Genomic DNA, 21,836 nt, shown 5'->3' with positions numbered 1-21,836 from the left:
GCTAATGAAGTACTAGCTAATAGCCTTGCAAAATATGTTCTAGCACTAGATCGTCCGGCTTTTGGGATTCGAATGTTCTTGATTTTATTTTTCCAGCTCTTGTAAATGACTTGGTCATTATATCTATATCTATACCTACTAATAAAGCAAGGTGTATTTCTTCAATTTTTTCATCCGTTCATCACCAAAAATAAATTTTTTCTATCCAAGGTGGTACTAAATTCTTATGTGTTAGACTGCTAGAAAAAGAATTTTTGTATGTGGGCCGCGCACTTGGCCCAGCGAAGCAAGCCCCTTATTTTTCTGCCCACGCAGCTGGGAAATTTCTATTTTTCGCACTAGGCGATATATAGTCCAAATTTCTCACAGGACAACCTATAATGGGTTGGCCCATTTTTCTTTATTTATGTGTTTTACTTCTATTTTTACTTATCTTTCCCTATCTCTTTTTCCCTTCTAGGTTTATTTTATTTTAGAATTTATTTCGTAAATTAAAATTCTCAATAAACGTTCAGAATTATAGAAAATAAATTTCTGAAAATGTTCAGAATTCCAAAATTTTGTTGCTATTTTGAAAAATATTAGAAACTTGCAAAAAAATTTCCCATTTTTCAATTATTTTTTAAAGATTGTTCAAAATTTCTAAAAATAAAATGGCATTTCAAAAAAATACTCTACATTCAAAATATATTCATGTTTTAGTGAAATTTTCACAATTAAAAATAATGTCCATGTATAAAAGATATACATTTTCTAAAAAAATTATGAATTTTCAATACATGTTCCGTTTTGAAAAAATGTTCACAAATTCAAATAATTTCATGTTTTTATAAAACAATTGTGTTTTCAAAAAATATTGTGAATTTTATAAGATATTCCCTTCATATATTATTTTTCAAAAGTGTACACAATTTTTGAAAAACTGTTCAGGATTTTTAAAATTGTTCATGTTTTTTAGAATATTCAGAAACTTCATACCTTAAATCCCCTCGATTGAAAGGATTGAAAGGAAAAATAGATGAAATAACTCATGGGCCTTCTGTGTCATACGATGATGTAACAAAATCTTAAATGTCCTCGATCAATAAGTGGAAAAATAGCAGATTGATTCCTTCACGCGCGGCGAAACCGAGAAGTTAAATGTTCCTTTTTCGTGTGCACACAGGGTTTTGCTTGCGTATATAATTCATACTGACTTTAAATTTATACTATTTTATCTCCCATTGCATCACGTGCATATGCACTAGTCTTTCCCTACTAATAAAGCAGCTAATGCTTCTGGTCGTCCGTCATCAGTACTTTTGCATAAAAGCCCCTGTGGTTTCACGTATTCAACCCGCAATCCATTATTAAGCTGCCATGAAAAACGGTTCGCTAGAAAAAGAATACCCGTACGCGTCTGCCTCCTCGCCTCGCCTCGACCCTGGCCCGTGCCTAGGCCGAGCCAACCCTAGCCGCCGCCGCACCACGCGCCGCCGCGGCCGACCTCAACCCACCCGCCGCCCCGGCCGCACCTCTTCCCGCTCGCCGCCCCGTCTTGGCGCTCGAGCGCAGCTTCTGGATCAGGTCAATGCGGCGGCTCGAGAGGCTGGGGACAATGCGTCTGCTTGATGCAAAACGGCGGCGGCGGGATCCAGCGGGCGCGGGAGAAGGAGAGATCCGGTGCGGCGGCGCGAAGTCCTTGCAAGTGGAGGCGGGCCTCAGTGGCTGGCAGGGAGAGCTCCAAGGTCATGGTGGTGATTCGATTTTCTGGTAGAGAAAAGAGAGACAGAGGAGGATCCATGGTGGAGGAGAGGTAGGAGAAGAAGGACGGGGAAGATGGAAGGGTGCGGCAGGGGTGCAGCGGTGCGAGGGCAGTGGTGCGCGTGAGGAGCGCCTCTCCTTGGGAGGATCAGGAAGCAGCGAGTGAAACTCAAATCCACTTCCGAGCAAGGTACTGGTGTAGAACTACGAAGAAGCAGGCTGACCAGATGCACACATACTAGCCGGCAACAATGATGAAGGAAGCCAACCAGATGTGCACGAAACTACACTACATCATGCCTAATTGAATCCTCCGGTACGTGTTCCATTGGCTAATAGTAATAGCCCATGCTAGCTAGATAGCAACCATGTAAATTCTGCACGCTTGATTGATTTCTTTGGGACTTTATTAACTTCTATATGTTCTTCCCATGATTATCTAGATAATGCTAACAGTTGATGTTTCTTTCACGCATACATGGTTTTTCTTGGAGTTTTTCCACTGGTGACGTCTTTACTCTGAATATTATGAACTCAAGGATAAATCTTATAGCAGATCAAAATCATGGTCCATGCAAAAAAAGAAAAAGAAAGATCAGAATCATGGTTGTGCTGATTTCATAGGGGGCTCATGATGGTTTGTGTTCTTTTATTCAAATGGAAAAACCAAGATTATTATTGTAATTGTTACAGTTGTACTAGCAGGATTATCGTAGAAGCTGTGCCAATTTTCCATCAATTGATAACACAGTAAGGTAGTGAATCATCTTTGTAGACTTTACCATGCCTAGATTGGTTGACTTGGATCACGTGTATGTCTTAAACTTTTAGACGATTCTCACATTCTATGCTAAGCTCGAATTTGAAGATACAAGTTGAGGTGTGTCTTGGGACAGTGTGACTAAAAAACGAACCTTCAGTTTATGCAATCAGAATAAAAGTGAATGATTTTTCAATGAAAACAGAATACTTCTGAGCATAAGGATGATAGTGCAGTAACCGACTTGGCTTATTGTTTTGGAAATCGCAACCGGTGCTCTCCTGCTTGTTTCTGTGATCACTGGTGTTGTTACTGCCTCCAGAAGCTGTAATCTAAAACCTTCTATAAGAATATCATCATGGAGTAGTTCAAAAAGTTGGAGCGACGAGATAACAGTACTGATTGGTTGGTATTAACTATATAAAAAAATTGATTATTTGTCTAACATACATTGTTGCTAATTTGTTCATGCTTTCCTCAAATTCTGATATGCTGAAAAGTTTCCATAGTTGAGTAACCAGGAACTTGAAGTAGCTTGTGAGGATTTTAGCAACATAATTGGCTCAACTCCAAAGACTATAGTCTACAAAGAAACAATGAAGAATGGATCTGAGGTTTCTATCGTATCATTATGCGCCTTTCAAGGTCATTGGACTAGCCAGCATGAGCTCTTTTACCGAAACAAGGTATCGTTTCTCTAAAATTGCGACTCGGAAACACCTTTTAACTCAAATAATAAATAAATAAAATGGGATGAACATTGTAGGTTATTGATCTGACAAGGTTGAATCATGAGAACATAGCAAAGTCTCTAGGCTATATGGCAGATAGAGTGACCCATTCTCGAGGATGTTAGTCTTTGAGTAAAAATCAAATGGGACCCTATACGAGCTTACACCTACATTGTAAGTCTATCTCTTCAATTTCATTAGGACAGACTAAATATTTGCATTTTCTGTGTGTCGTAGATTTGATCTCATTTGTTTTCTTCCTTTATATGGTGAAGCAGCCCAATTCTTTTGGCTCAGACGAATGAAAATAGCCATCGGCATCGCCCAAGGTTTAAGGTATCTGTACACCGAGTCGCAGCCTCCTTTCGCTATATCAGATCTGAACTCCAATTCAGTATACGTTACAACAGATTTTATGTACAAACTAAACTTTGAAATCCACTTCAGACAATTGCTAATGACCTGACAGAAATCATTCTTATGAGCAGGCTTACGACGTCGTCTATTGAAGCCCTACCGGCGACACGACGTGACAGCTCTGACTTGTACGTGGGTGTGGGAACGCAGATCCGCGTTGCCAGTCTACACAAGGCCATGCTCAACGCGCCGCCACAGGGTTCATCGCCCGTCTTCGTCAGATAAGCAAAGGTATCCACCTTTCCTCTTTCTCATCAGATCTGTTTTATTGTGATATTGCATTTAAGTCAATCAATTTTTATGTTTCTTTCAGTGTTAAAGAAAATGGAATGTACCTGAATAAATTGCGTGTATAGATATGTAGAGGATGAACTCAACAAGCGGATCTTTCAAGGTTAATTAGCTTTGCACATTTTATTAAATAGATGCAATGGCATAGCACCTTCAGTATCATACTTGCACTCACATGTTGTTCCAACAACACTATGAATGCTGCCCAGAATTACCATGCCTTTAGCTTTCGCTATAAGTTCCTATGATGCTCCTTTTCAGGTGACTTTTCTTGTGATTTCTACTTCTAAAAATTAGAAAGTACCTTTAGATCAAAGCAGCGGTGTTGTAGTTTTTCTGGGTATTGGTGCTACTCCATCTCCATCTAGCTTATGGTCTTTGGTCACTGATTCTGAGGTACGACGTTGTTTTATTTTATGTTAAATCCCATTTAGCTAGGCACCTCCATTTATTGGTTCGGACCGAGCAAAGATCCTGTCGAGCAGTATCACTGACTGGAAGCATAAATTTTCAAATCAGTGATGGGATAAATCCTGTTCCTGTGTACCGGTGCTTAGTAGCTAGCGACGTGCGGCTGGTATTTTTGGTCCTTATGTAGGTAGCTTCCTGATGTGCGTGGCTGTGTGTTAATTCACGACCTAAAATTATTTCTGTTGGCTTCATTTTAGTAAAGATGGGGTGGGGGGAAAAACTACACCCTATATATGTAAGTTGACTGAAAATAATAATATGTTTCAGTAGCTATATTTCTCTGGTTCCTAACATGGTTGTAGGCTAGATGTTCTTGTTGGTTTGTCTTGCCGTAGAATTTGCCCCTATTCATTTGTTACATATTTTCTGTAGCTATTAAGGAAGAAAGTAAGGACATGCACAGGTCAGAGTCTCCCCATCAGCATTTAATGGCAGGGGCCGCTGCTTTACAGAAGATGGATGTGAAACCAAAATCATATTCTACCAACTCTTATTTAGTGCATATTATCATTTAGCAGTACGTTGGCCGTGCCTCCACGTGATCAATGGAGATCTTCTGTAGATGTATTGCACTTTTGTCATGCGTTAAACTTCTCAATGGTTGACCATGGAAAATCTGTGTAGTTCTCATGTTGTACATATGTTTCTGGTTTCAAGGAGAATTCTTACTCCTTTTGGAATTACCATCTTTAAACATTGTAGATTCCAATCTCTTGTGTATTTACATCAAAGACTGCTTTTTGATGCTTATCATGTACAGTACTAAACTCCTTGCCCCCTACTTCTTCTGTCACATGTGTTGTTCCCTTGTCATCAGTGAGCTCTAGAAAACACAACTACAAGGTACTCCCTCCGTAAACTAATATAAGGGCATTTAGATCACTATTTTAGTTATCTCAACACTCTTATATTAGTTTACAGAGGGAGTACAAAATAGTTGCCACTTAGTTAGCATTTTAGTTAACAGTGTAGACATGTTAGTAATACTATAATGTTTGACAATAAATGAATTCGACTACATTCGAACAAACTTATCTTGCTTCCAAGAAGAGTAAAATCATCTGTAATAATTTCCCGGATTTTGCTTATATTCATGTTTCTTAACATGTTTGGAATGTCGTTTCCTCCAAAATGCAGCATTTACCTTCCATTTGGAGCATAGGATGCATTTTTTTATCAGTTGATGACTGGAAAAACCACTTTTCTGATAGAAAAACGATATCCATCAGTTAGACTTAATTAATTGCCTTCTAGACACACCTTCAAATATATACAAGTTCTCTAATAAGGTAGTCGTGGGAAGACTATATTTTTTGGTTTACATTGTAAATGCTTCCGGTGACCACAAATTTGACTTTCATTTTTGCTTCTTTTCAGCTTTCAGGTCCTAAATGAAAAGGTAAGGATGTACTAGAGCAGTATGAGAAGACCCAGTTCCATTATCTCAGAAGCCAGAAGTTTCCCATTTAATATCTTTGGTTCTAAAATTTGTTTAAGAAAATGGTCATTCTGCTATTAGCACCACGATTATTTGTCAATTGTAGATTCTTAATTGGTTAGAATTATTTTATATGTTCGATTCCTTTGGTTCATATTTATTCAACAACAAAATATTTTCAAGATTGGTCAATTTGAGGATTAAACAGCAAACATGTGAATTGATGTGGCATCAAGCTAAGTCTGTTGATACATAGCTATCCTTTTTTGCTTTGCACAATTAATCTTGTCACTGGAGATGTATGTTAATCCTGTAGCTTTGCTCATTTTATCTTTTGATTTCATCTTAGTTAGAATATTTTGCCATGCGTTCAAAAATTACATGTTCATGTGGGTGGATTGTTTCTCCCGTTGCAACGCACGGGCATGTTTCCTAGTGTATATAATAAACCAATCGGTTGCCCTTGGTCGTCCGTCGTGGTTGTTTTGCAAGAAAGCCCCTCAGTTTCCAGGAAATCAACCCGCCATCCCTGTTTTATTACAGAAACAACCCTATAAGAATTTCAATTCAGTCCACAGTCCTTTCCTTCCTCTTATCCACTCTGCGCCGGCGGCTACGCCCATTCCGTCGTGCGCCGGCGCCCGACCCGCCGTCGCCGGCGACCACAAGCAACGACCGTTGCACCTCTCCGCGCGCCAGCATCCTCCTCGACCTCGCCTCTCCGTGCGAACAAACGGCGTCGCCGCCGGCGGCCACGGCCACCATGCTTGAACTGACGGGCGTTGACGGCACGGGGCTCATCTTCGAGGTGTTCGCCATGCTGGCCGACACATTCTCCGGCGGGGTCTCTTCATGGCGACGGTGGCGCTGCACCTGTGAGAAAGACAGGTAAGGGAAGATATAAAGGAGGAGAGGCAGGGAGAAGGAGAGGGCGCGAGGAACGACGCGGAGGTCCCGTCTCCCGCGTGGGGGGGGCGACGAGCTGCACGGCGGCAGCAGCTGTCCTGCGTGCGGCCAGAGAGAGAGCCGGGATGAAGAAGGGAAGGAAGAGGTGGCGGGATCCTGCGCGGCTGGATTGGTGCCCCGGTGGTGCTACTGCTGCCGTTGGACGCCGGTCGAAGGGACAAGTCCCTAGGTAAGGAAATAACATGTGTTGCATCGGCATATTTGATGCAGAGTAGCTACTGTAAGTTCCTCTCCCTTCTCTAATAAGCATTGCGACCTCTCCCTTCTCTAATTGGTATTGAGATTCAATTGCTATTCGATGGAGAGCAGCCACAAAAAGTTCCTCATTTGATGCACATCGGCCACCGAAAACAGATCTCGCTTTCAATCTCTCAGCTACAGAGTGGCATGTATCTATAGACTTGCTAATGTGATGGCTAATGCATGTGTATTAATTCATGAATTAGCAAAATATTTCCCATGAGATGTGCTAATATACAAATTTGATGTTCACAGTGCCCTCCACTTTTCTTTTGTTATGCCTATAAGAGATGACTTTTTTTTCAATTTTTAAATAGAAAAGCACATTATGGTTGCTCTTATATACAACTTATAAAAAGGAATTACAAATAAGAAGAGTGATGTGTTCACCTCAAAACAAAATTGCTGAAATTCACATGCATGGTGGCGCCATACAGCAGGCGCATGGTGGCAGAGTTCACAAGCTAGATCTTTGACTGGCGTAATGGCTTGTCCTAATGCAGAGAAGGACAGGGTTCAAGTTGTTGGGCCGGTGGCAGGGGCAGCATGATGTTTTCGTCAGGTAACAACCTAGCCATCGACTCAAGATTTAACTGAACCAATTCCTTTAATTAAAGCTCCAAATCGTTGTTATTTGATTCACTAACTGGTTACTAGCAACAACTAATTGAACATATAATTGTTGATTTCTGTACAAACAATATCTTTAGTTGTTTTCAGATCTTCAATAAGGATCATCAAGCCCTCTTGTTTTTATCTGAAGAATAGACATTGTAATTGTGCCTCCATTACGTCTAAAAGTCAGGTATCGGAAAAATGTCATTAGCATATCTCTGTCACGATGGAAGATTGGTTAGACAGAAAAAGGACCTCTGGTTATGTATGACATGATGCAAGGCACATATCTCTGAATGAAGCGCAACAAGAATTGACATCCTCTAATGCTAACTGTTGACCATTCTTTTCTGAAGTATCAGGTTAGTATCCCATGTGCCCCCTATTCATCTGTCATCGCTGCATAAAAATTTAATGCAGTTTTTAAGCCTATGTTTAAGGGTAGCTACATCTTTATGGACCAACCATATTAACATTTTGAGATAACAAATCAACCTTCATCATGTACTTATGTTGTAACTTCTCCCATCTTTTGTGCTATTATCTAAAAGAGGTGTGGATTGGAATCAGTTTTTTTTGCTGCACCCCCATTCCGACGAGGTCACACACATATACCACTGGGAATCCCACGAACCCTATGTCCGAGCACGAGCGACGGCAATAGCATCTGCAAGTACTTGACCAACACGCTACCCGGGTGTGGTATCCACTATTGAGGCCAAGCAACCTAGCTCGGTCATCCTTAAGTGTGTTTGTGTCCACCACCTGATGAAGAACGGGGAGAAGATTGCTGACTTTGTGCCTAATGATGGTTGCCTGAACTTCGTAGAGCAAATTGACGAGGTGTTGATTGCTGAATTTGGTCTTAAGAGGCACGTCGTGGGAAATATCCCTTGTGGCAGGTTCAAAGTTGTGATGGTATCTGGTGTCTCCCAGCGAGATTTGTTCCTTCTCTTAACAGTTACTATTAAGGTATAACAGTTACTTTTATCTTCCCGTGGATGCAGATTTCAGAATATATTCAGTTTTTCAGTGTGCTAGCTTGCAAGTTGCGACGTACCACAAAGCTGATCTTTTTAACATTTGATTGCCGTGTTTAATACCACAGTTAGGTAGTTTGACTCTTAGACACTAGTCTTTTTAATATCAGACTTAAACAACTACAGTTCTAAATAGCAGTAGTTCTTCTGAATTTCTACCTATTTATTTCACTATTGTGGTTTCAAAATCCAATAGCCTTGCTGTTAGTTAATGCTCTATTTATATTTTCCGCCAACAGAACAAATTTATGTTTCCATCAAAAAAGTTGGCCGGCCCCAGCAAAAAAAAGAACAGTTCCAGCAAAAAAAGATCGCCGCCGTGGTCACAGGTACTGAATGGTTCCACTGTACATCTCTGTAGTTATTTGGCTGAAGGTGTGCATTAGTGGTTAGCTGTGATAATACAAATAGTAAACATGTTATACCAGGTAGCAGAACTTCACGGAAATTTGCTGAAGGAGTTGCATCATCCTTGATCAAATATTATTTTTATTATTCCTTCTTGGTTTTAGACAATAACATTAGATAATCTAAATCCTTTTACCCCGCATCAGTACATGTAATAGAGCAACTCTTGGTGCAACTAGCTGCAGCAAGGACCAACTTGACTTGATGGTATTTTTGATCTGTTCACCTACCCTCCCTCGCTCAATTTTCTTGGGAAAAAACACCCGCCCAACGAAGCCATCTCCGTGTCACATACCTATTGCCACAACCAACTGAGCTAGCCCAGTGTTTTTTGTGGAAAAGATGGTTGCTCCTTCTATTAAATAGTCCCACCTCGCCCCTTTACACCCAATCCTCTCAATTTCTTTATGCCTTTGAATTTCCTAGGTGTCAACAAGCAGTCTTCAGAATCATCAATAAGCCAACAGCGAGAAATAAGTTTAAGAATTGAGTTCCCTTAACAGGGAAATAAGGAAGGGAAGAAACAAATAGGGAACAATCAGACGAAGCATCAAGGAAAATGGATTGAACAATCAGATGAAGCATCCATCTCGAGGAGAAGCATGGTCTGCAAGGAGACCAATCATCTTGAGGTGGTTCTTTCAGCTACTGCATGTTCCATTATGGAGAAGGGTACTTAGTCGATCTTAGGAGCCAGACTCTGCTTTCCTTGCAGGGAGAATTTTAATAAATGGTGATATTACTCTCCCAACAATTCTTTTATCACTACAAAATGTGTAGGAACCTTATTTTTCCCTGAGATACTGTAATTGAGGAACCGAGAGCCGCGACGGAACATTGTATTTTGCACTACATCCTGTATTTGCTTTGTGGGAAGCTGGCTTGAGGACAAGTATGTCACTCCATTTTCGCTGTGAGTGATTCTTCATATGACGGTAGTGTTGCTTGTGTTCATAATCAGTCTCTATGTAATGTTTCGGCAGAGAGAGTTGTAACGCCTCGGTCTTCTTGCTGAGTTGCAGAATGCTGTTGTTCACTCTGCAATAGGATGGATGAACATGGTTTTCTTTATTTTACAGCATATGTGTTGTGGTCGGATACATGATTGCAACAAGATTCCCAACTAGAAGAGGAGTCACCCAGCAGAGTTTTGCAAATTATCATCACTTACAAGCCTCCAACTTGATCCATGATTTATGATCAGCAGAAAACATTGTACAATTTAAAATTGTCACAACCCATGTATTCTGTGATGCCCAATAGAAATAGCATCGATTATTTGGTATGAAGATGCTTGCACAGCCAAGTTTTATTCTGGACTAAACAAGCCCAAGATGATACATTTGCAAATATTTTACATGTAAGGTCAGATGACAAAAATCTCGATAAGCTTTCGACATAGTTGACCTTTCTTTGGGTGAAGGAATAGGCACTTGAATGCCACAGAGATACACCGTCTCATGTCTTCGGTCTCATCAGTGTCATTGGATGTGAATATCTCCATTATGCTTTGACTCATTCATCAGAGCGCAGTATGTATCACCCCTCAAGAGCTTATTTCAGATTTAGAATCCTTACTTTTCAAGCTATCTAAATAATCCTGATTTCTTGCTTATGTCTTTTTCATTTGCAGATATCAGTTTAGTTAGTAATGTGTTTCACTCTGAGCTTTCCGGTCACACGCAGTTAGATGTGATATTTTTTTTATCAGTATGATCGTCTAAGTCATATTTGCAATCTCAAGGATGATAGTATGGATACAGTGTGAACCATGTTGTTTAATTTCCTTGAAGAATTCTTTTACATAGTTTCCTCTTTCGAGTTGACTCCTATACATATGTGATCTGCTGAACAATACACGTGCTCAGTCACACATTTTCATTGTCACTGCAATAGCTAACAAAGGTTTGTATCATGTGATCTGCTGAACAATACACGTGCTCAGTCACACATTTTCATTGTCACTGCAATAGCTAACAAAGGTTTGTATCATGCTTAGCAATAGCAATACTACAATGGTCATGAGAATGAGTGAAAGAAAGGTACTATTGTTTTATGTAACTAAGTTTACTTTATCGTGTCGACATATTACTTTTGGATTTTTCACATCCTCTATTATTTATTGATATTCAGTTCACTGTATCTATATATTGACGTGGCCCTCTATCGTATTATTATAACCAAACCATAAGGATTGAAGGAGTTTGGAATAATCTATTTTAACAAAAGGTGATTATTACGGAAATAAAATGAGCTTTTCTTAGAGCATTATCTTTAGCTGATAATTAATGTTGAACATGCTGTGATCAAGCTGACCTGTGAATTGTAGCTAGCTTAATAATGAAGTGTGGGGATTGGCAAAGGTCAGATTATCTCTGTAATCTTTTTCTAGCAGCATGTTTCTAGATTGCACTGAAACAATTATTTGCCGAGCCTTGATCAGCCCACATGTTTGTTATTTTTAATTTTTCTACCACTGATTAGAGTTTTTACCCCATATAATTCCAACAATGCATGCTAGATTTTGGACCTATTTTTATACTCACCAATTGTTTTAGCTCCGTAGCCCAAAATCAAATAATCAAATAATCAAGATGACTGCTAAAGTAATTTCATTTAAGTTTTCTACATACAATTCTAACTGATTAGTATTTTTTTTCTCCCCTTGCAACGCACGGGCATATGTGCTAGTGAGGAATAAAATCTGGTAATATATTTTTTTAAGAGCAGGGAACAAACCTGGCCGCGCACCGCTGGATATTCCTTTCTCCTATCAAGGCACAAATCAACGGTCGAGAATTCCCTGCCGGCCCGCGCAAGGTTAGCTTAGCAAAGAAGTCTTGTGCGTTGCATCTTCCGTTGACACAAGGATATGCTTCTTCGCTTGTTGCTGTAAACAAGAGTACAGCAGGCGAGGAACAATGCACCCTTGCTAGTGCTGCATTCACACAGGGCTCCGTTCCTGCGTTTGCTATAGGACCAGCGCGTCACATCGACGAGTCCGTAATAATCCCGTCTGGATTCCTCCGGTGAAACGGCAGCCGTGTCAGTCCATGCCACACGTCCGGTCCGGGCAGTACGTCGTAGTACTACCCGAGCATAAGACAAGGGCATGAGCCATAAGCTTAGGTTTCTACCACCATGACCTTTGTTTTCTTCCTAGCTCCGAGAGACAGGCAGACGCCTCAAGTCGCTTTTCAAGCACGGTTCACGGCGCTGGCGCGTTGCTTTCAGCCTCCAACCAGACGGCGGGCCTTTTTGGCTCATGCATTAGTCAAATTATAGGTTGATACTGAAGCATATTTGTATCGTGCTTTCAGTCCTGGGGTGTTTATCAAACGCATATCAGCCAATGTCACGTTCGAGTTGTTATTATGCATGCCAAAAGTTTGAAGGTGGGAGACGTAAACAGGGACGAGGCGCCTACCTTCCCACTGACATCACGTTTCATCATTTATATATTCTTCAATTTCTGTCTGACTTTGGTAACGCGGCTGATGGATAACTTCCGAGCAGACAAGCATATACTTCGAAACCCTTTTGGAGATTACACCTTTTAAACTGCTTCGTCGCATCTTTGTGCCAACTAAATTAGCCATGCTAACGCGAGGCGAAATGGACTAATCCATTCATGCATGGTGACACGCAACACTGAACAATGATACTGTGTTGAAATCCTCAAATGCACGTGTGCATCAAAGCTGATGGCTTGTCCTAACCGATGGCACAAACTTTTCTTTACTATGCTGGACAAGCATATCCACTTGAAGATTTTTGTCCGTCTAGCTGCAGCCTGCGGAGAGCCTTGCAAAGAGACAGACAGGTCAACGAATTCATGGTCTCAGCTCTCAAGTCTCAGCAAACGCCCGAATTTGACTGGTCCTTGGCTGCATTCGCGTTGAACCCTCCGTACACGCAAAACCAGAACCAATATCCGATATGTATTGGTCGCGATAGACGGGCAAAATGTTTATGCATTGCTTTAAGTTTGTTTGGCAGCTCTAATATACTCGTCCACACATGGGTCACGGCTCTCCTTCGACTGCAAGCCAAAACAAGATTTGGCTGTCGACTTGATCAAATCCCAGATTGGCATTACCTTTCGTGCGCCGCTTAGCTACTCGTGTCGCAACAAAGGATGAAACTACAAGCATTAAGAATGATCCAAGAAGATCGTCTGCGTTTCGGCGTATAGAATGCGCGCCTGTTTCGTCAAGACAACTGGGCAAATTAATTGGGCGACGGCGACGCTTTACGTACTGTGCATCCCAATGCCTCATTTTGGTATAGTACGTAGTACTACACGTTTTGGGTCGTGAATTGATTCATCAACTACTAGTACTTCGCTAGTCATTGCTGTACTAACTTGTCAGTACAGCTTACAATCACCAAGCATAGTTACATGCTACCTTTCGGCTTCAAATTTCACTCTTGTGTGATTTTAAGGCTGCTCATTTGGCGGTGACTGCTCATAATTCACTAGCTACGCTGTACAAGTGTGAAAAGCTCAACTTGATTTGCAGCAGAGCCTTCTGAGCTTGTTACTCCAAGTTGTCGATATTAAGGAGATGACAGGTAGTACTATCTGAGTATCAATGTGATCAGGCCAGTATGAGCTGCAAGTGTCGGTCAGGAGATGGCAATTAAGAGAGCACTGTTGGCGTCACGAGGATGAGCGGCCCTCCAACTCCATGTCACTTTCAGCTGGGTTCTTGGCTCCCAGTTCTGACCATACATACAGCTAGCTAGCTCAAAGCACAATCAAGTCGCACGCACGAATGCACTGTGTAGCCGATCGGTGGTTCAAGAGGCGCACACGCGACGACCTTTAGAGGCCAGAGGCCACTACAGCTACAGCCGTCGCAGTCTCGCCTTTGCGTCGAAAGCCCCGTGCCAGATTAATCAAGGCAGCCACACGATCCGCGAGACACGAACCCTAGTGAAACGAATGCTTCACGTGTAGTAGTAGTGGCCAATGGCGTGTCGCTGTACGCCGCGGCGATCGGCGAGCGTGCGCTGAACGGCGAGATGTTTACGGGCCGTCGGCCAGACCAGTAGATTAGCACGTTTGGGGACGGCGACAACCGCCGTGGCATCGGGCCGTGACGCCGTGCTCCGCGTTTGGCAGGAAAGAGCTGCGGATCGCGGATGCGGACATGGAGAAGCCGAGCTGGACCCCGACCGGCCGCGCCTGCGAGCAGTACGATCGGCCCACCTGAATTCTCTCTGCCTGGTTGAGATGGCGTCGGTTTTCTGTGGTTCGAGAAAATATCGCGCGCGCTTTCGTCGGTGCAAATGAACTGCAGTCCGCCTCCGCCAAACCTTGCTCAGATGCTGCACTTGATGCCGGAGCAAAGCTATTGAAACTATTATCGTTTTGAAAAATTGCATTTCTATCGGTCGCTTGTCGGCCGAAGAGGTGCTCTTGGTTCCTAGCCACGACGAAGAACCCGTTTTTTTCCGCGCCTCGGCCAAAGAGGATCTTTCGTTCACGCATGGGCCGAAGATGTGATTTTTGTTTCAGCTCCGGCAGGAAATCATCTCTTCGCCCACCTCTTTGCATGAACAACCGAACGAAGTTGCATGTTGTTCTTAGTCCGGACGACTCCGTCGTGGATGAAAAGATTTTTTCTTTTTCTGACTGTCCTTCATCATTCTCTCTCAAGCAAAAAAACACATATTTGACCTGTTGGCGTAATCAATTTATGATCTGAACTGTCCTTAAAAAAAATCACAAACTGACTGTTTTATGTGGCGCCTGACAGCCGGGCGCTGCATTACACTATGCAGCGCCTTGGTCTTAGGTGCCGCCCGCCCGGCCAGCGTGGGAGCCCGGGGTCAGGCGCGGCCCCACAGCCAGCCGTGCAGCGCCTAAGCGTTAGGCACCACACAATACAATGTACAGCGCCTAGCGCTTAGGCGTTGCACATTGACTTAAGCCGCATCGGACCAGCTCTCCCCGGGCAGTTCTTCCCTCTCTCAGTAAATTGCTCTCTGTCAACAGAGAGAAGCGGCGGCGCCCCCTTCGACCCCCCTCCCGCCACACCTGAAGGAGTCCTGGACTAGGGGGTGTCCGGATAGCCGGACTATCATCATCGGCCGGACTCCAAGACTATGAAGGTACAAGATTGAAGACTTTGTCCCGTGTCCGGATGAGACTTTCCTTGGCGTGGAAGGCAAGCTTGGCGATACGGATATGTAGATCTCCTACCATTGTAACCGACTCTGTGTAACCCTATCCCTCCCCGGTGTCTATATAAACCGGATGGCTTTAGTCCGTAGAACAACAATCATACCATAGGCTAGCTTCTAGGGTTTAGCCTCCTTGATCTCGTGGTAGATCTACTCTTGTAATACCCACATCATCAATATCAATCAAGCAGGACGTAGGGTTTTACCTCCATCAAGAGGGCACGAACCTGGGTAAAACATCGTGTCCCTTGTCTCCTGTTACCATCCGCCTAGACGCACAGTTCGGGACCCCTACCCGAGATCCGCCGGTTTTGACACCGACATTGGTGCTTTCATTGAGAGTTCCTCTGTGTCGTCACCGATAGGCTCGATGGCTTCTTCGATCATCAACAACAACGCAGTCCAGGGTGAGACCTTCCTCTCCGGACAGATCTTCGTATTCGGTGGCTTTGCACTGCGGGCCAATTCGCTTGGCCATCTGGAGCAGATCGAAAGCTACGCCCCTGGCCGTCAGGTCAGATTCAGAAGTTTGAACTTCACGGCTGACATCCGCGGGGACTTGATTTTCGATGGATTCGAGCCACAGCCAAGCACGCCGCACTGTCACGACGGGCATGACTTAGCTCTGCAGCCGGACAGTAACCTGGAGGCCGCACACGAGTCCGCTCCGATCTTCAATTCGGAGCCGGCTGCGCAGATCGAGGACGGATGGCTAGACACTGCCTCGGGGGCTGCAACCTCTACGGCGATAGAGCCGAACACCGACCTAGTTCCTCATGAAGCTCGTGACTCCGAGGTGCCGGACTCCTCGCCGAACTCCGAACCTCCCGCGCCCCCTCCAATCGAATTCGATTGGGCGCCGGTCATGGAGTTCACCGCTGCGGACATCTTTCAACACTCACCTTTCAGCGACATCTTGAGTTCGCTAAGGTATCTCTCGTTATCAGGAGAGCCCTGGCCTGACTGCGGTCAAGACGGTTGGGATGCGGACGACGAAGAAATTCGAAGCCCACCCACCACCCACTTAGTAGCCATTGTCGACGATCTAACCGACATGCTAGACTTTGACTCCGAAGACATCGACGGTATGGACGACGAAGCCGGAGACGACCAAGAACCAGCGCCTACTGGGCACTGGAAAGCCACCTCATCATATGACATATACATGGTGGATATCCCAAAGGATGGGAATGGCGAAGGAACAGCGGAGGATGACCCCTCCAAGAAACAGCCCAAGCGCCGGCGTCAGCGGCGCCGCTCTAAATCCCGCCAAAGCAAGAATGGAGATTCCGGCACCGGAGATAATAACACCCCAGACAGTGCCGAAGACAACCCCCTCCAGTAAGATTCAGCGCAGGAGGACGGAGACGCCAGCCCTCATGAGAAGGCAGCAGACGAAGAAGTAGAGGATTACATGCCTCCCTCCGGAGATGAGGCAAGCCTCGACGACGACGAATTCGTCGTGCCCGAGGATCCCGTCGAACAAGAGCGTTTTAAACGCAGGCTTATGGCCACGGCAAACAGCCTCAAGAAAAAGCAGCAGCAGCTTAGAGCTGATCAAGATCTGCTAGCCGACAGATGGACTGAAGTCCTTGCGGCCGAAGAGCATGAGCTCGACCGGCCCTCCAAAAGCTACCCTAAACGCAAGCTGCTCCCCCGATTAGAGGAGGAGGCATATGAACCTGCATCACCAGCAGACAATACGGCGGACCGACCACCCCGTGGCCGCGACAGAGAGGCCTCTAGGCCCTCCACCAGAACCGTACCCCGGCATCGCTCGAAAAGCACAAGGCCACAGGGGAATGCTCTGGACTTGCGAGATATATTGGAGGATAAGGCAAGACAATCAAGATCGGTCTATGGATCGCGTGGGCGCCCCATGATACGCGACGACAACCATCGCGCCGGACACAGTAAGTCCGGCCGGGCCGAACAAAATATACAAAGCTCTTTTGAACTCCGTCGTGATATCGCCCAATACAGAGGCGCCGCACACCCACTATGCTTCATAGATGAAGTAATGGATCATCAAATCCCCGAAGGGTTTAAACCCGTGAACATTGAATCTTATGATGGCACAACAGACCCCGCGGTCTGGATCGAGGACTATCTCCTTCATATCCACATGACCCGCGGTGATGATCTCCACGCCATCAAATATCTCCCACTCAAGCTTAAAGGACCAGCCCGGCATTGGCTTAACAGCTTGCCAGCAGAGTCAATTGGGAGTTGGGAAGACCTGGAAGCCGCATTCCTCGATAACTTCCAAGGCACGTACGTGCGACCACCAGACGCTGACGACCTAAGCCACATAATTCAGCAGCCAGACGAATCGGCCAGACAATTTTGGACACGGTTCTTAACCAAGAAAAATCAAATCGTCGGTTGCCCGGATGCGGAGGCCCTCGCGACTTTCAAACATAACATCCGCGACGAGTGGCTTGCCCGGCACCTGGAACAGGAAAAGCCGAAATCCATGGCAGCCCTCACATCACTCATGACCCGCTTCTGCGCGGGCGAGGACAGCTGGCTAGCACGCAGCAACAACCTCAGTAAAAATTCTGGCAGTCCGGATATCAAGGACCGCAATGGCAGGCCGCGTCGCAACAAAAACAAACGCCGCATTAACGGCGACAATAGCGAGGATACGGAAGTCAATGCTGGATTCAGAGACTCTAAACCCGGTCAACGGAAAAAGCCATTCAAAAGAACTACTCTGGGTCCGTCCAATTTGGACCGAATACTCGACCGCTCGTGCCAGATACACGGCACCCCCGAAAAGCCAGTTAACCACACCAACAGGGACTGTTGGGTATTCAAGCAGGCAGGCAAGTTAATTGCTGAAAACAACGACAAGGGGCTGCATAGCGATGACGAGGAAGAGACCCGACCGCAGAACAATAGTGGACAGAAGGGTTTCCCCCCACAAGTGCGGACGGTGAACATGATATACGCAACCCACATGCCCAAAAAGGAGCGGAAGCGTGCACTCAGGGATGTATACGCGATGGAGCCAGTTGCCCCGAAGTTCAATCCATGGTCCTCCTGCCCAATCACTTTTGACCGGAGGGACCACCCCACCAGCATCCGCCACGGCGGATTTGCCGCATTGGTTTTACACCCAATCGTGGATGGATTTCACCTCACCAGAGTCCTGATGGACGGCGACAGCAGCCTGAACCTGCTTTATCAGGATATAGTGCGCGAAAAATGGGCATAGACCCCTCAAGGATTAAACCTACAAAGATGACCTTTAAAGGCGTCATACCATGTGTAGAGGCCAATTATACAGGCTCAGTTACACTGGAAGCGGTATTCGGATCCCCGGATAACTTCCGAAGCGAAGAGTTAATCTTCGACATAGTTCCGTTTCGCAGCGGCTATCATGCTCTGCTAGGACGCACCGCGTTTGCAAAATTCAATGCGGTGCCGCACTACGCATACCTTAAGCTCAAGATGCTAGGCCCTCGAGGAGTCATCACGGTCAACGGAAACACTGAACGCTCTCTCCGAACGGAGGAACATACAACGGCTCTCGCGGCAGAAGTACAGTGCAGCCTCTTAAGGCAATTCTCGAGTCCGGCCGTCAAGCGACCGGACATGGCTAAACGCGCCCGGAGTAACCTACAACAAGATCACTTGGCACGTTCCGAGCACGCGTAGCAATGCGGCCCCAACCCCAGCCCCTACAAAATTTCAAGACGGGTCCTTCGTGTACATCATTACGCTCTGAAGATACCATGGGCATAGGGGGAGGGGCACGACCACGATAGGCCCAGAATGCGGCTTAACCACACCAGGGGCTCTCAAGTGTGTCGTTCTTTTTTCTTTTATTTTTTCTTTATCCACAGGACCCCGTTCATCAGAGGCCCTGTCCGGCAGTAGACTTGCCGAACTCATGATACAACAGCCGGGGAAGGAGAAAGGCTACGATGAATATCCAGGTGGTCTCCATTATGAGCATTAAATCTGTTTTATACACCATTCCGCAGCCTACCCCTGGAGGGGGACATGTTTAATAGTCTCATCCCTTGCTTATTGCACCATTTGTATCGTTTTGCATTCATAGCAGTATTTCTTGAATAAACAATGCACCTTTTTGCTTACAATTGCATTCCTTTCTTAATACATATGTTCATTTATGACATGTTGCATCCGTACACTTTGGTACGGCTAAATACACCAGGGGATTATGTTTCCCACATCATGGTGCGATAAGTCCGAACACTTTCACAAGTGCGGCACCCCGAACTTATAGCATTATATGCATCGACTCCGAATCATGTCTTGGGTCAATAGTTGGGTTTGCCCGGCTCCCATGCTTTGGTACCTTACGTTCCGTTGTATCGGCTAAGGTAGCATTGGGAGAACCACTGCGATTGCGCCCCAGTTGAGCTGGGCGAGCGCCTCAGTGGAGAAAGCTAAAACTGACCGTCATGATGAGGCGAGAGCCGGTCGCTGTTCGAGAGGTTTTTTCGAGTCCCTAAAGACTTATGCCGCCTAGAGAGAGGAACCGGCTTTGTCCGGCCCAGGCGTGGATAGCGCCCCAAATTCGGCCTTCCGAACACTAGGGGCTTCGCCGAAATTTAAAATTATAGAATTCTATGGCTAAGTGAGAGTGTTCAAGCATTATAAGTCCGGTTGCCTTGTTCATTGTGTTGAGTGCCTCCCTAGATGGACCCAAAAATGGGAACAAGAGCGCTCAAATTTATCCCGAACACCCCAGCACTCGCGGCATGGGGGCCGAAGCCGACGACTTGCCATCTCTCAGATTTGATAAACGGCCGCACAGAAGGTAATATTTTAAATTAACAAGCGTTGCTTAGCGCAGATGGACAAAGTTTTCAGCGCACAGGATAACAAAATGCGAGTCTACTCAAATATTACATCTTTGGAGAACTCACCCGCAATAGTGCGGGCACCCTTCAGAACAGTCTTATAATACATCTCGGGAGTACGATACTCCTTGCCCAGTGGTGGCGCGTCCATCACAAGCTTCTCAGCATCCATCTTGCCCCGGTGCACCTTTGCGCGGGCAAGGGCCCGACGGGCACCTTCAATACAGGCGGAGTGCTTGATGACTTCAATCCATGGACACGCATCCACCAGCCGCCGCACCAGGCCGAAGTAGCTCCCAGGCATGGCCTCCTTAGGCCACAGCCGAACTATGAGGCCCCTCATGGCCTGTTCGGCCACCTTGTGGAGCTCCACCAGCTGCTTCAGCTGGTCGCTAAGGGGCACCGGATGTCCGGCCTCAGCATACTGAGACCAGAAGACCTTCTCCGTTGAGCTCCCCTCCTCGGCCCGGTAGAAAGCGGCAGCATCAGACACACTGCAAGGAAGATCTGCGAACGCTCCTGGAGAGCTCCGAATTCGGGTAAGTGATAGGTAATTCACACTCACATGCTTACTTTGCATGAAAAATGCCTTACCCACTGCTATTTTCTTCAACGCCTCGATTTCTTGGAGGGCCTTGTAGGCTTCGGCCTTAGCATCTTTGGCACTCTCAAGAGCCGATGCAAGCTCGGACTCTCGAGTCTTCGAGTCACGCTCCAGGCTCTCATGTTTTTCCACGAGATCCTGGAGCTCTTGCTGTACCTCCGCCACCCGCGCCTCCTGCTTCTCTTGCTCGGTGCGCTCCGCGGCCGCATTACGTTCGGCCGTGGACACCGCCTCCTTCAGGGTCGCCACCTCGGTCGTGGCACCTGCAATACCCATGTTATTCTTGTCAATTTCTTGCAACCAAATCCTTTTCTGTAAGGTACAATCTTAATACGGTGTTATTCACCTTCCTTGTCCTCGAGCTGCTTCTTGGCACGGCCGAGCTCGTTCTCGGACCGGTCGAGGCTTTGCTTCAAAGCATTGACCTCCGCAGTCAGTGCGGCAGAGGTTAGCAGCATAGCCTGCAATCCCATATTGACATATTTTTTATATATGACTCCTGCGTACATCTTTTTAGATCCTCAGTCCGGCTTTTCTTTCCGAATACCGAACCGAGCATCAGGGGCTACTGTCTATGCGGTACTATTCTACGTATATCAAAATTCTTACCTCAAAGCCTGTTAGAAGGCTGCTGCAGGCTTCGGTCAGCCCGCTCTTGGCGAGCTGAACCTTCTGAATCACCGCACTCATGAAGGTGCGGTGTTCCTCTTCAATGGAGGCGCCGTTGAATGCCTCCAGCAAGCTATCCGGCGCCTCCGGTTGGACAGAGGCCACCGGCGTCGCGGTCTTGCCCTTCTTACGAAGGGGCCGCCCGCCGGACTCTGGAGCCACTTCAGGTTCCGGTGCGGAGTCCGGTGCAAAATCCGGGAGGTTGCCCCGCGGCACCTCCAGGGCCTCCTCCTCCTGGCGGGTCCCGTCCCGGGATCCCACCTCGGCATCATCCGCATCACGAGGGGTGGAGGCGGTCGGCAGGGAATCCATATCCGACGCACCCAAGGACCCGCTCGACGAAGCGAGAAAATCATCCTTGGGCGGACTGCAGGGTTGTATGCGGCATTAGAAAGACACTATGTGGCGAAAAG

General features: G+C 45.7%; 1 long non-coding RNA gene across 22 annotated transcripts; it reads left to right on the top strand.

The window, feature by feature from the left end:
* Window positions 1–1,353: 1,353 nt before the first annotated feature.
* LOC123046320 (uncharacterized) lies at window positions 1,354–10,788 on the top strand. Of its 22 annotated transcripts, none has more exons than XR_006422184.1 (11): window positions 1,354–2,059; window positions 3,013–3,189; window positions 3,270–3,408; window positions 3,513–3,570; window positions 3,723–3,882; window positions 3,965–6,986; window positions 7,561–7,619; window positions 7,778–8,644; window positions 8,952–9,041; window positions 9,547–10,033; window positions 10,143–10,786. It is a non-coding gene; the product is annotated as an uncharacterized lncRNA (long non-coding RNA). The 22 variants fall into 22 exon arrangements; XR_006422182.1 differs by having other exon boundaries at window positions 7,768–8,644; XR_006422179.1 differs by having other exon boundaries at window positions 3,965–7,619; window positions 10,143–10,787.
* Window positions 10,789–21,836: the final 11,048 nt, after the last annotated feature.

This window comes from Triticum aestivum, chromosome 2B (genome assembly GCF_018294505.1).
Source record: "Triticum aestivum cultivar Chinese Spring chromosome 2B, IWGSC CS RefSeq v2.1, whole genome shotgun sequence".
NCBI lineage: Eukaryota > Viridiplantae > Streptophyta > Magnoliopsida > Poales > Poaceae > Triticum > Triticum aestivum.
This window is presented reverse-complemented; position numbering and strand designations above follow the sequence as displayed.